Source organism: Arachis ipaensis, chromosome B05, assembly GCF_000816755.2.
Source record: "Arachis ipaensis cultivar K30076 chromosome B05, Araip1.1, whole genome shotgun sequence".
Taxonomy (NCBI): domain Eukaryota; kingdom Viridiplantae; phylum Streptophyta; class Magnoliopsida; order Fabales; family Fabaceae; genus Arachis; species Arachis ipaensis.
This window is the reverse complement of record NC_029789.2, coordinates 62074286-62090271: the sequence shown is the minus strand read 5'-3', so window position 1 is coordinate 62090271 and position 15986 is coordinate 62074286. Positions and strand designations below refer to the sequence as shown.

Genomic DNA, 15986 nt, shown 5'->3' with positions numbered 1-15986 from the left:
GCATACAAAAATGGAAAATTCATGAAGAAATGAGGATTTGCTTAATTGAAGGCCACGCGTGTAACATCCCGCATTTTTGAAATCTAATTATGAATAAATTGTGATTTTATTTTATTAAGTTTAAACTTTATAATTTTAAAAATTATTTTATTAGAAATAATTAAATAGATTCAGAGATAATTTTATTTTAAACCAATTAAGATTCTTAATGTAATTTTATATAATGGAATATTTTGTATAATTTTAGTAATTGAAAAATAAGAAAGAATTATATAATTTAATTTAAGTAACTTTTATCCTGAAAAAGTTACGATTTATTTTATTAATTTGATATCTTATTTTATAAATTAATTAATTAAGAGTAATTAAATTAGTTTACTAATATTTGGAGTTAATTCAATTAATATTCTTGTGTAAATTTTTATAGTTGGTTATTTTATGTATTTTGAAAATTATATAATTTAAATAATTTCTATTATGGATAAATTATGGTTTATTTTATTAGTTTGAGCTCTTTGAGATTAATTTATTAGGAATGATTAAATGGATTTTTATAAATACTTAAAGTTTAAGTAATTTTATTATAATTAGATATTTTGTACATTGAAATTAAAGTTTCGGTGATAGAAAAATAATAAAAAGTTATATCATTTAATTTGAATAATTAATATTGAGTTTAAACTACATTTTATAAAAATGTGATTAATATGCTTATTTTATAATTTAAATGAGAAATAATTAATTCAACTTAGCAATATGTTGATAAATGATGTTCCTAAATATTTTAAGAGAGTATATTTGATTTTAAAATTACTCTACCTTCCAATTTTATCAAAATATCTATTCATATCTATCCATATTCTTTTATAAAATCCTAATTTTAACCCTAATATCACAAATCCCTAATTTGTATACTAAATCCCTAAATCTACAATCAGAAAGGGAAAGAAAGGGAACGGGGAGCTCGAGGGGGAAACAGAAGGGAAGAAAGAAGGAAACAAAGAATAGAGGGAGAGGGAGAGGGAGAGGGTGAGGGAACAGATGAAGAAGAGAGGAAGGAGGATCGCTGCGCCGTGCTGCTCCCTGCGCCGGTTGCCGTCGCTGTCACCAGAGCCAGAGGACAGAGAGAGAACGCTCGCAAGGGAGAGGACAAACGCGAGGAGAAGGAGAGCTCATGCGCGAAGGACAGCGCCGCCACTCCGTCGCCACGCAGCTGTTGCTGCCACCCCGTCACCATCGTTGTCGCGGCTGGAAGCATAAAGTTCGAACAGAGGGGGGAGAAACCGTGAGTGAAGGGTGACGCTGGGCCTCTGTCGCTGCTGCTATCACCAAGCGTCATTGTCGTTGCCGCCGAAGGCCAAGGCCCTATCGTTGTCATCGATTCTGCCTGGAGCCGCCACCCACTTGTCACAGCAAGTTAGTTACTCTGCCACCGCTTAATTTGCCGTGTTGAGACTGAAACTGCCACCTTGACTCTGGTTTGACCTTTTTCTTAAATACGACCCATTTACACATTTTATTATCACTGCCATGCTTGTTCTGAGTTGATTCTGGTATATGTCTTGTCTTGAAATCCTCAGGGCTGTAATTGTTCTTTATTCCCATCCAATTTGAATTCCCTGTTTCGCTGTAACTATCATTACTTTTGTGGAATTGTCGCCATTGTGAGCATGATTAGAGATAGTGCTAGATTCGGATTTGCGTGGGAATTGCCACTGCTGTGAGTCAAAAGGAAAAGCCACTCCCAGCGTTTAATCTAACGAGTTTCGACATCGAGGTAGGGGATTTAAAACGATTTCAATTTAAGAATGCCTACAAGGTTTATTGAATAACTGCAAATAGATTTAATAGCTGTGAGTAATTGATTGATTATGTGAATATTGAATTGTGGCTGAAATTGTGATTGGAATGGTTGAGATTGTGATTTGGAATTGTTGATTAGTGATATTGATTGATTATGTGGATTGGGAATTGTTTGATGACTAATTGTTTAGAATTTCTGAATTTTAATGGGTAATATTGGATTTGTTGTCGCTGAGCTATTATTTGGTATATTGTAATGTTAATGAACTTGGTTGGTGGTTGATTTGGAATTGGTTTTGAGGGGTATTGAAGGGTTGGATTTTGAATACAAAATGGTTTACTGAAAATTAGGTTCTCTTGAAATTAAACAGCAACTTTGAAAGTGAATCAGTGGCTCTATAGTGACTGAAATGATGAGAATTTAAATGTTAAGTAAATTATATTAAGTGTGATTGTTGAGATTTAATTTTGAAGGTTTCATATTCACTGGAACATTAGTTATGATTTTTCAAAGTTAAGTCGTGAATCTGATTTTCTGCACTACTTTAAATGAAATTAGAAACTTTGAAAATCTATAACTAATTCTATGATGATAAGATTTGCGTGGGACTAAGTCTGGATTAAGCTTGGGAATATAAGGAGTTGGACTGGTGAATTTGAGACTTTTTCATTAAGTTTATGATTTATGGTAAATTTTTGAATTATGGATGTCAAATTTGGTTTTTCTGCAGAACGTTTAACACAGCAGAAACTTGTTTCTTCTATTGGAAATTTTCCATTTTGAATTTTGAAATAGAACCAATTTTAAATAAAACTTTATTCCTATTATTTTAATGTCGTAAAATTTCAGAACAATTAGACTTGTAGTTTTAAAGATATGAATTTTTTAAGGATGATGCATTATGCAGAAAAAGCCAGATTCTGTTTTCTTAAATTAGTAACTTTGGATGTTTATAACTTTTGATCCTAGATAGATATTGAGATGCAACTAATTGGAGGTAAAAATTAAGTATGTTTATCATATGTGATTTAAATTTCAGGGTTTTCTATGTTTTAATAAGTGAGTTATGGGACTAGGAAGATGTTGTGTTCAATAATTTGTAAAACAGAATTCTGCAGAGAATTATCTAACTTCGAAGCTACGTTACTTCTTCATTAAAAATGGTATGACCCTGGAACCAATTGAGAAAGAAATTTGGATGAGTTATGTTTAACCACATTAATTTTGAAGGTAGTTGGATTTAATTTGGATTTTATATGAAATTTCGAATGTTGTATGCTGCTGCTGTCTTCTGGTTTTAAAACACTGCAGAGCAGTCACGGTTTTGCTTATATTCCCGAAGCTAGAGTCAGCAAAAAATTATGATTTTTGGTTTAATAGAAAGCTTAATCCGAGACAGTCGCATGGATATAAAGTTTGTGTGATTCCAAATTCATTTGATATTTTAAAAATAAAATGGAAATCAGGCTGCCAAGTTGTGTTGGCAATTATTTTGGATATGGAATTTAAGAAATAGATTTTCTATACTATTATCAAATGTTTTTTGAGAATATATATTGTTGTGGCAACTGCTGAAAGAGGCTGATGAAATGTTGAGAAAGAAGGAACCCGTAAGGGTGGCTAAGTCCTATTTTTAAAGGAGATTATGTCAAAATTTTTATAAAAGTAAAAGGACTTAATCAAAATGAATACTTGAGACTTGTTTAACGATAATAACTTTACTGATTCTTTTGAGAAAATATATTTGGTTTATAAAGTTGTTAGCAAGGACGTGGGTTTTGTCCCGCTTGCATATTTACAATTACAAAAGAGTAAAGAGATAAAGAAAAAAAGAGTAATATAGATACAGATGAAAGAGTAATCAGAGAAAAGTAAAGATATACAGAGAACAGAGCAACTAGAGTAGAGTAAAGAGATGTAGAGAAAAGAGAAACCAGAGCAGAGTAAATAGATATTTGTATATATATATATATTAGTTGCTTGATGCAACCCAGAGTTATATTTATATATATTAGTTACTTAATGCAACCCAGAGCTTCTGTAGGAAAACTAAGTTACCTACAGCCATTTTCTGCTTCCCCAGAGTAGAGCAGAGTATATATATATTTTCCTGCAGTAAGCAGAGGCTGTCTCAAATGAGCAGCTATTATTATATGCGCATTTATTTAGGAACGGAAAATCGTATCCGGGAAAATCGGGACTACTCGTGACCGGATAAATGTCGGGATTGCGGACAGCCAACCGACACATGAGCTCATGGCCTGCACTAGGACTAGACATTCATCATATGCATCTATGTGACATTGTTTGGGTGTGTATATTGTAATTGGTTTGCCTAAGTGAATAATTCTGTTTAATTGCTAATTGCTATACTTGATGTAATTGCTCTTGATTGTGTTTGAACCTCATTACCTGTGTTTGTAACTGATTGTTTGGATTGTGGTGATTGGATGTTGATTGAGTTGTTTGGGCCTAAGGCCGTGACTGGTACGTTTGAGGTCTAGTTCTATATAAAGTATCTGACTGGTTCAGCATAGACTTAATGAACCAATGCTTGGAGCAGGATGATCATTTATACCGCGTAGGTATCTTCTTTTATGTTATGGTCTAGTAAAGTATGAAAAATCAAACTGGTTCAGCATAGACTTAATGAACCTATGCTTGGGACAGGTTGGTCATTCATATAGTCTAGGAAACTTTTAAGAGTTTTATAAAGAAAATATGGGTCTAGGATTTTGAAGAATTAACTAATGCTTTTAAAAAAAAGGGTTAATTTTCTTTTAGATGACTCTGAATGAAATTAACTATTTGTGCTTTATTCTTTACTTTCACGGCATTCTCGACCTTTACTGAGAACATGTAGTTTGGTTTTCACCCCCAAATTTTTCACCCTTTCAGTGACACAGGTTTGAAGACGCAATTTGAAGCTGCGAGCGATTAGTAGGTTTTCTTTATGGTTTTAATTGCTTTCATAGAGTCCCCTCACCATTATCCCTTGATATTTTATTTTAACAGAGGGATAGGTGTTGTATTTGGATTTATATGACTTCTTATGTATAAGAATTACTATTAATAATACTTATATGATTGTTATTATTATTTGCAATGCTTATCTTTGATACATGTCTTGAATGAATAAAAACAAAATTTTCTGGCATATTCTTAAAACTGAAACGCGAAATCGATACAAAGGCTCAGTAATTAAGTAGTTAATATTAGAAAAGGTCACGTAACGTTCTTTCTAGTAGAAATACCCTGACTTAAGCAAGGTATTTTGCTGGACGGGACGTTACAACGCGCACGTGTCACCCACGCGTACGTGTTACCTACGCGTACGCGTGAGATGGAAATTCGCAAGCGACGCACACGCGTCACCCCACGCGCACGCGTGACTAGGAAAATTGCCAATGTCGCGTACGTGTGACCTATGCGTACGTGTGACAAGCGGCACGTGACTCACTTAAAGGCAAAACGCTGATTGCCTGCTGAAGCCTAATCCAACTCATTTCTGAAGCTATTTGATGCAGAATCCAAGCTTGGGCAAGGGGGGCACTTCGTTGTAGGATAGCATCATGTAGATTAGTTTTCTAGAGAGAGAAACTCCCTCCTCTCTCTAGAATTAGGATTCTTAGGTTATTGTGCATCTTAGATCTAGGTTTAATTTCTTGTTTTCATCTTGTTTCTTCTATATTTTCATGCTCTAGTAGTTCAATTCTCTAGTTTCTTAGTGTTAATTTCCCTTTGATGTCACTTTTATGCTTGTGAATGCTCTTGTTGGATCTTGATTTCTTTTAATGCAATTTTATGTTTCCATGTCCTTTTATGTTTATCTTAGTTACTATTGTTGATTTCTTGTTCATGTTAGTTATGGATTTTGTTAATTCTTGCAATTTATGATGTTTACTTTTATTGCACTCTAGGTGTTTGTTGAAATGTTTTCTCTAGTTTGTGAGTAGTTTTCTTTAATCTTGGCCTAGGCTAAGGGAATTGAGTGACCTTGAGTTATTGGGTCTCATTGAATTGGTGATTTGAGAACCCTTTGTGGTCAATTTGATAACCATTGACACTAGCCTACTACTAAGTCAATTAGTGGCTAGGTTAGGACTTATGGATTGATGTTGGTCAAGGCATTTGACATACTTCAAGTATAGAAGTAGACTTAATGAGCTCGGTTCCTCATAATTATCAATATATAGTTTGTTGACAAGGATGGTGATCTCAATTCCTATGCTTAGCCAAGAGTTGTTTTCCTTTATTTCATTAGTAAATTGTCATTTACTTTCTTTTTTATTTTCTTGCCCTTTTACAAATCAAACCCCCTTGCATCTTCATACCCAATAATTGATCACTTCATTGTAATTCCTTGTGAGATGACCCGAGGTTTAAATACTTTGGTTAATTTTCATTGGGGTTTGTACTTGTGACAACCAAAATCTATTGAAATTTGAATCGAGCATTACTAGTTGGTTGGGGACTATACTATCAACGGAATTATTTTGAATGAAATTCCTAACCATACGAAAATGCTCTTTCAAATTTTTGGCGCCGTTGCCAGGGAATTGCAATGGTGCTATGTTATTTGCTATTGTGAATATGTGAATATGTTTGTCTTTCACTTGTTTGTTAGCTTTTGTTAGGTTTAGGACTTTATTGCTTCTTTTTGTTAGCTTTTGCTTTTATTTGCTACTATAAATTCTCACCCCTCTGGCTATGAGTTTGGTTCAAATTATGTTCTAGAAAATGGGAACTACGATGACAATATGCATCAAGGATGGAACAATCAAAGGTGGGAAGAGCTTTTATAATCGGACGATGAATGTTTCAGATTAATGCGTCTTGAAAACTTTGTAGAACGTCTAATATATTTTATTTAAAAGAAAATAAAAATATGTGCATATAGAGTTTTTATCCTTTTGAGTCGAACAATTTCTGGATCTCAACTTGGTGCCTCATTAAAAAACCTTTTCAGGAAAAAGAGTGCATCTTATGATGAGATCTTTTACCTTCTCTAGCTATAGTACCTTCTTAGGTTGCAGGCGTGCCACGACCTAGGAAGTTCTCGCCCATCGAGTTCGGATAGTCTGTAGTAGCCCTTCCCAAGTACTTCTATGACTCGGTAGGATCCTTTCCAGTTTGCTGCCAGCTTTCCTTCTCCGGGTCGAGTTGTTCCAATATCATTTCAAATTAGGATGAGATCATTCTCAGTGAAACCTCTTGGCACTACCTTTTGATTATATCTGAAAGCCATTCAACGTTTTAGTGCTTCTTCCCTGATCCGAGCTCTTTCTTGGATTTTAGGAAGTAGGTCGAGCTCTTCCCTTTGAAGTTGGGAGTTGGCTTCTTCATTGTAATGGACCACTCTAGTCGACCCTTCCTCGATCTCTACCGGGATCATTGCCTCCGTTCCGTATGCTAATCGGAAGGGTGATTCCTTTGTGGTGGAATGTGGCGTTGTTCGATATGCCCATAGGACTTGTGGAAGTTCTTCAGCCCAAGCTCCCTTTGCATCTTGTAATCTCCGTTTTAGCCCGGCCAATATGACTTTGTTAGCAGCTTCGGCTTGTCCGTTGGCTTGGGAATGTTCGACGGAGGTGAACTGGTGCTTTATGTTCAAGTCGGCTACTAATTTTCTGAAGCCTACATCTGTGAATTGGGTGCCATTGTCTGTGGTGATGGAGTATGAAACCCCGAACCTTGTGACAATGTTCCTATATAGAAATTTTTGACTTCTTTGAGCAGTGGCATTAGCTAGGGGTTCTGCCTCGATCCATTTTATGAAATAGTCTACCCCTACTATGAGGAATTTTACTTGTCCCGATCCTTGGGAAAAGGGTCCGAGAAGGTCGAGTCCCCATTTCGCGAATGGCCAAGGTGAGGTTACGCTGATGAGCTCCTCTGGTGGGGCGATATGAAAGTTGGCATGTTTTTGACATGGTAAACATGTCTTTACAAACTCTGTGGCCTCCTTTTATAGAGTTGGCCAATAAAATCCTGTCCGAAGTACTTTTTTGGTGAGTGCTTGTGCTCCGAGATGATTGCCACAGATGCCACTGTGTATTTCTTCTAGAACTTCCTTCGTGTTAGAAGTCGGTACACATTTTAGCAATGGTATTGATATTCCTCTTTTGTATAGAGTATTGTTTATGATGGTGTAGTATTGTGCCTCCCGTTTTAACCTTTTTGCCTCCTTTTCATCTGTGGGAAGTGTTGATGTTTTGAGGTAGTTAATTATAGGAGTCATCCACCCTTGATCTAGACCTGTTATGGCTAGGATTTTTTCCTCTTCCGAGATTGACGGGTTCTATAGTATTTCCTGGATGAGGCTTCTATTGTTGCCTCCTAGTTTGGTGCTGGCTAGTTTTGAGAGTGCGTCAGCTCGGGCATTCTGTTCACGGTGTATGTGGCAGATCTCATATTCCCGAAATTTTCTGAGCTGTTTCCTGATTTTACCCAGGCACTTTTTCATATTGGGGTCCTTGGCTTGGTATCTCCCCGTTATTTGTGAAGTGATCACTTGTGAGTCGCTGAAGATAATGAGTCTTTGAGCTCCGACCTCTTTAGCCAGCTTAAAACCAGCTAGTAGTGCCTCATATTCCGCCTGGTTGTTTGAGGCAGGGAACCTGAATTTGAGAGAGAGTTCGATTTGGGTTCCTTGATTACTTTCTATTATCACACCTGCGCCGCTTCCAGTTTTATTCGAGGAACCGTCCACGTAGAGATTCCATTCTGTGGGAGTTTCCAGGGTATCTGTAAATTCTGTAATGAAGTCGGCTAAGTACTATGATTTGATGGCTGTCCGAGCTTCATATTGGAGGTCGAACTCGGATAACTCGACTGCCCATTGTAAAATTCTGCCTGCTAGATCTGTTTTCTGCAATATCCCTTTTATGGGCTGGTTGGTCCGAACCTTAATGGTGTGACCTTGGAAGTACGGGCGAAGTCATCGAGATGTTATTATGAGAGCATAGGCAAACTTTTCTATTTTTTGGTAGTTCAGCTCGGATCCTTGTAATGCTTTATTGATAAAGTATACGGGTTGTTACCCACTGTTCTCTTCTGGAATGAGTGCTGAGGCTATTGCCCGACTTCCTACCGCGAGGTATAATATGAGTGGTTCTCCTTCTCGTGGCCGAGATAGGATAGGTGGCCGTCCTAAAAATCTTTTGAAATCTTGGAAGGCTTGCTCGCACTCGATTGTCCATTCGAACTTCTTTCCTTTCCTTAGAGTAGCATAGAAGGGGAGAGATCTTATCGCTGATCCCGCTAGGAATCTGGATAAGGCTGCTAATCTCCCGTTGAGTTGTTGTACCTCTTTGACACAAGTTGGGCTCTTCATGTTGAGTATGGCCTGGCATTTATCTGGATTTGCCTCAATTCCTCTTTGCGTGAGCATAAAACCTAAGAATTTGACTGCTTCTACTGCAAAGGTGGATTTTGCAGGATTGAGTCACATGCCATGCTTACTTATAGTGTCGAACACTTGGACCAGGTCGGACAATAATGTCTCTTCACTTTGTGTCTTTATCAACATGTAATATACGTAGACTTCCATGATTTTTTCGATATAATCTGAAAATACTTTATTCATTAGCCTTTGATAAGTAGCTCCCGCATTCTTAAGACCAAAAGGCATCACAATGTAGTAGTAATTTGATTTTGGTGTTAAAAACGAGGTCTTTTCTTGATCTGGTGGATACATGGGGATTTGAATGTATCCGGAATATGCATCCATAAATGAGAGGTATTTATATCCGGAGGAGGCATCTACCAGAGCGTCGATGCTTGGGAGTAGATAAGGGTCTTTCGGGCAGGCTTTGTTGAGATATGTATAGTCGGTGCACATTCGCCACTTCCCGTTTGATTTTTTCACCAAAACAACATTTAGCTAACCACAGTGGGTACTTGACTTCTCTTATGAATCCTGCCTCTAGTAGAGCTTGTACCTGCTCTTCCACAGCTTGGGATCTTTTGGGTCCGAGCTTTCTACGCCTCTGTTGTACTGGCCGAGATCCAGGGTAGACTGCTAGCTTATGACACATTAACTCGGGGTCTATGCCTGGCATGTCTGCAGCCTTCCACGCAAAGAGGTCGACGTTATCTCGTAAAAACTGTACGAGTGTTTCTTTTATGTCTTCTTTTAGAGTCATGCCAATATTTGTTGTTTTGTCTGAGGTGTCTCCGATCTGAACTTTCTCCACTTCACCTTCGGGTTGTGGACGGAGTTCTTCTCGTCTCTGAACTCCACCAAGCTCAATTGTATGGAATTCTTCTCTTCCGCCTCTGAGATTTAGGCTTTTGTTATAACAGCGGCGCGCCATCTTTTGATCTGCTTTTATTGTAGCTATTCCTTCTGCAGTTGGGAATTTCATGCATAGATGTGGAGTTGAGACTATTGCGCCGAGTTGATTCAATGTTGTTCGACCTATTAAGGCATTGTAGGCTGAACTCACGTTGACCACGATGTAGTCTATTTTGAGAGTTCTGGATTGGTTTCTTTTTCCGAACGTTGTGTCTAGTGAGATGTATCCAAGTGGTTGTACTGGGGTATCTCCCAGTCCGAACAGGCTGTTCGGGTATGCTCTAAGCTCTTTTTCTTCTAAGCTGAGCTTGTCGAAGGCAGTTTTGAATAAGATGTCAGTGGAGCTCCCTTGGTCTATTAATGTGCGGTGGAGATTGGCATTTGCCAGTATGATGATGATGACCATGGGATCGTCGTGTCCTGAGATGATACCGGATGCGTCCTCTTTGGTGAACGTGATTGCAGGGATGTCGGGCGCTTCCTCCTTTCCTTCGACATGATATACTTCTTTAAGATATCTTTTGCGGGATGATTTAGAGATTCCTCCTCCTGCAAATCCTCCATGTATCATATGAACATGTCTTTCTAGCGTACGAGGTGATCGCTCGGTTCGTCCGACCTCCTCGTCCCTCCTCCTTTTTCTTTGCTCATCATCTCGGGTGGCCAAATACCGATCTAGTTTTCCTTCACTTACTAACGTTTCTATGACATTTTTTAGATCGAAGCATTCGTTGGTGGAATATCCACGGACACGATGGTATTCACAATACTCGTTTCGGTTTTCTCCTCCTCTTTTGCCTTTGAGTGGTCGAGCTAGGGGTATTTTTTCTGTGTGGCAGACTTCCTTGTACACATCCAAAAGAGACACCCGAAAGGGGTGTAATTATGATATTTTTTAATTTTTTCCCCTTGTCGATCTTCCTTCTTTTTGGACTCTTTATCTTTATCCCGGTAGGTGAATCCGGATTTTGAGGTTTCTCCTAGTCGAGAATTTTCTTCCATTTTAATGTATTTCTCCGCTCGTTCTTGCACTTCATCCAGAGATGTGGGGTACTTCTTTGATATGGATTGGCTAAAAGGTCCCTCTTGTAGGCCATTGATGAGGCCCATGATGGCGGCCTCTGTTGGCAAGCTTTGTATGTCTAGGCATGTTTTGTCGAATCTTTCCATGTAGTTGCGAAGACTTTTCCGATCTCCTTACTTGATTCCTAGTAGACTAGGGGCATGCTTAGCCTTGTCTTTTTGGATGGAGAATTTGGCCAGGAATTTTTTGGCTAGGTCATCAAAGCTTGAGATGAAATTCGGAGGTAGGTTGTCGAACCATCTGATTGCTGTCTTCGTGAGAGTAGTTGGAAAAGCTTTGCAGCGAACTGCATCTGAGGCGTCGGTGAGGTACATCCTACTTCTGAAGTTGCTGAGGTGATGGTTGGGATCTATAGTGCCATCCTACAAAGTCATATCCGGATGTTTGAAGTCCTTAGGAATTTTGGTCTTCATGATTTCCCTAGTGAATGGATCTTAATTTTTGCGTGAGTTGTCCTCAGGGGTGGTCCGAGTAGCTTTTGCTTTGAGATCGGCTTCGAGTTTTAGAAGTTTATCTTCTAATTCTCGACGTCGCCTTACCTCTCTTTGTAGATCCTTCCCAACTTCTCGTTGGTGCTGGGTTTCTTTTTCAAGTTGCTTTAAACGATCTTGAAGCACTTCTATCACTCCCGGATTTGATGAGTTTTTGTCCCTGTTGGATTCCGGAGTATCTTTTAGCGTAGTGTCCGCGTTTTTATGTGGTGTTCTATCCTTTAGATCCGAATCGTGGTCGTTGTCATGATCGTCCGCCATGGTGATGGGGTGACTTCCAAGGTTCCCGGTAACGGCGCCAATGTTCCGAGGGTTACCTAAAACTGTAGGTCGATCTCGGACGAGATCTTCTGTACTGGTCGGAGATGACGTGTCCGGCTGATGGGTGGCAGCCGGAGCTGTCGTGTCCGACTTGTTGGACTGGCTGCACTGCTTATCCTTGATCATCGGAAGGTGGGGGGTACCTGCAAGAGACTCCGATGCTTAAGTTATCATGGGTATTAAACAGGTTTTTAGTAGAATCAGAGTATGAATTATACCTGGGTGCTCTAGTGTATTTATAATGGTGTAGAGTGACCTTTTTAGATAAGATAAGTTCCTTATCTTATCTTTGAGTTGAGGTCAGCTTATCTTCAAGGGAACCACCCTTATCTCTATAGGCTTGGACTGCCTTTGGATTTGGGTCGTGTTCCTCTATTTGGGCCCCTTACTGGGCTTTCCTGTCGATTTGACCGACCTCTTTGAGAAGAGATCGGATAGCCTGACCTGAGGAGGTCGGTCGCTTTATTACTGAACATCCCGGATCGGATAGCTCGACCCAGGGTGTGAACAAAATGTAACTCAAGTTCATATCTCAAAGTCATGCTAACATTCAGCCTTATTCATGAATCAACTAATAAATCAGCACATACCACCACATAACCTTATTCTGTCTCATATCAGACCAAACTTTTACTCTTTCTCTATTTCACAATAATTTTTCTTTTATTCAAGCATGAGGAACAATGCAGATAATTCAAGTAAGATGAAAGTGAATCAAGCACCTAGACTAGCAAGCCACAACAGCATGAAAATAAATAAACAGTAAATTAATTTAATAGGATACTAATCACATGGGACATTTGCACTTTCAATTAGCATATTTAAGCTAGAGTCAGTCAGAGAATAATACAACCTCTTAGAGTCCATTTGTTTCCTTTGTGTCATCATTATTGTTGGGTTCTATGTCTTTCCTTTGTCCATCCACATAATGATGTATCTTTCTCTCCAAGAGATTGAATGACTTCCTACAAGAGATATTGAAAGTTGCTTGTTCCCCAAGCACTTGAGAAACAGTCAGCATGCATGTATGCTTGTGATTCTCTGAACCTAAGTTGGTGTGGGAACACCAAACTTAGTTCCTTGCCTACTTCTAGATGCAGCAGAATAGATACATGCATGCAAGTACTTTTTATTAAGAAAGTAAACTATGAACTTAGAAAATAACTATGAACTAAAAAAAACAGACTATAAACTAGAAAATAAACTCTGAACTAGAAACTAAACAATAGTCAAGTAGTTTCTCTGATTGCTTGGAGCTGATACTTAGTCATGATGAGGGTGCAATGTGTTTTTAATAAAATTTTTGGTGGGACACCAAACTTAGCATCCAACATTCACCCCTTAATTACTTTGGTGTGTAACACCAAAGTTAGCTCTTTACAATACAGAGAAACCTACTCAAATCGTTTATTGAAATAACTAAGAAAGGAAAACTACGGACATGTAGCTGATGACTTTCTTCCTCTTCTTCCAGTTTGTCAAGAAGAATGACCTCAAGGGTAAAGAGGAGCTAGTCAGTGCCCCCTTTCTTGGCCTCTTCCCAGCAAGCTTCCTTTTGTAAATGGCTTGATTGAGCTTGCTTGCTGGTGGTTCAGGGGTTGGATTGCTTGTGGTTGACCTCTTCCATTTCCTTGATATGATCAATTGTAGCTTGGTCACAATCCTCTCTTCAGTGCTCTTGTTGGTTGCCTTCACTTCTTGGATTTCAAGACATGGTTGTTGTGTGATTGGTGGAGTGTTCTCTTCATCAAGAGCCTCTTACATTGGTGATTCAATGAGCCCTTCTTCTATGCAACTTTCTGCCTCACTTGAGTATGGACTTCCTTGATTGTCTTCCTCACTTTCTTGTTCTTTCACTTCCTCCTTTGCACTCGACATTTGATTTAATAGCACTTTCATGGAGGAGGTTTGTTGTTCTTCCCAAGATTTCTTCATCTCCTCTTCATATCTTTCAATCACAGATTCAAGTGTTGAGAGTCTTTGGTTCAGGAAAGTTTGTGGGGATTGTGAGTTTTCATGTTCCTTTGTCATCTCAAGTGGCTTCTGTGGATATGCAGCTTTAGGTTCAAATACCTCCACCACCTCATTCTTCATTGAAATTTTGCTTGACACAGGTGCCTCTTCTTCCACTTCCTCACTCACAGATTGGTTTTCATCTTCTATGCTTGGCGATCCTGAGTGTTTTCTTATTTTTTCTAAGTGCCCATCCATCTTTTGGAAGATGATTTCTTGTTCTCTCCAGGATTATTCTTGCCTTTCCAATAATTCTCTAGACTTCTGAAGGAGATCCTCAGCTACTAGCTCAAAAGATGAAGGTTGAGAGAAATTTTGTGGATATGTGGGTATTATGGTGAAGTTGTTTTGAGGGGTATGGAATGAGTCTTGTGAGTTGTGAAATAAATTTTGTGAATGTTGAAATGAGTCTTCTATGTAGTGGAATGAATTTTGTGGTTGGTGAAATGAGTCTTCTGTGTAGTGAAAATGAATTTTGTGGTTGGTGAGATGAATTGTATGGATCTTGGAGGAAACTTTGTGTTGAGGCAAAATCAAGTGATGAAGAATTTGCAAGTGAAAAACTGGGAGATGAGGTTGGACAATTTTGCATAAATAAATTGAAGGCACGCTCAAGTGATGATGGCCCTTGATCAATGGAGTATGGACTATTGATTTCTCCTTGATTTTGATCTTCCCACCCACAACTTGAGTAATTGTTGGATTCATCAAAGTATGGATCATTTTGTGCTATTGAGGAGCAATCTTGCATGAATTTATTCAAAGCACACTCCAGTAATGATGTCTCTTGATGAACAAAGTATGGATCGTTAAGATCTCTTTGATTTTGACCTTCCCAGCCACAATATGAGTAGTTGTTAGACTCATCAAAATCTGAGTCATATTGTGTCTCTGGGAATTGTTCATACTCTATCATTCCTTGTTGATACTCCCATCCGCCATTAGCATAATGACATGAATCATTTTATGGTGTTGGGCAATATCTCATGAAATTGTCTTGCTCATCTTGTGGCTCTGAAGCATATCTCCATTGATTGGATTGCTCAGAATCTGTGATTTCTTGGTGATATTCCCAACCACCATTAGAATAGTCATTTGGTGATGGTGGGTAATATCCCATAAAATTTGTTTGATCATAGGATGAATAAAACTCCATTTGAATTTTGTAAAAACACAATCACCAATGAAAATTAAAATTTCTCATGTCACAGATGAGAATTTTTTAGTGAGGTAATAATACAAACACCTTGGTATCAGCCTAAAACAGAAAATTAAAAGAACAAAAACAAAGAAAATGCTTAAGCTAGACTTATCACCTACTTAATCATTGTCTATCTAAATCAATCCCCGGCAACGGCGCCAAAAACTTGATGAGGGAAAATCGATTCCACACAAACTCACCGGCAAGTGTACCGGGTCACATCAAGTAGTAATAAATCACAAGAGTGAGGTCGATCCCACAGGGATTGATGGATCAAGTAACTTTAGTGAGGTGATTAGTCTAGTTAAGCTAACAGTGGTGAATTGAGTGAAATTTAATCAACAAAATATAAATTGCAGAGAATGTAAAGTGCAGAATATAGATTTGCAGAAGCTTAAATGACAAGAAAAGTAAATTGCGTCAATTGTAAAGGGAATTGGGTGCAGGAAAATTTAAATTGCATAGAAATGTAATTCAAGCTCACGGTAAACTCAAATGTAAAATTGCAGAGGATCAGAATCGCGGGAAGGTAAATCAAGCTCAATGTAAACTGAATTGTAAAATTGCAGAAAGGAAAATTGGTAGAAGAGAATTATCAGAAACTGAAATTGCATAAGCTAAATTGAATTTAATACTGAAATGTAAAAGTGCAGAAAAATAAAAGTGTTTCAAGAGAGCCTTCTATTCTACTCCTACTCCTACTCCTACTGCTGCCTACTACTAATGCAGCCTACTGTCCGTGAAGCCTAACAGACCCCCTTAATGAAATGAAA

At 38.2% G+C, this 15986-nt stretch overlaps 1 long non-coding RNA gene across 2 annotated transcripts; it reads left to right on the top strand.

The window, feature by feature from the left end:
• On the top strand, positions 863-4946 carry LOC110272094. 2 transcript variants are annotated; one of them, XR_002363007.1, is made up of 3 exons: positions 863-1478; positions 1581-1777; positions 4703-4946. It is a non-coding gene; the product is annotated as an uncharacterized LOC110272094 (long non-coding RNA). The 2 variants fall into 2 exon arrangements; XR_002363006.1 differs by lacking the exon at positions 863-1478 and having other exon boundaries at positions 1501-1777.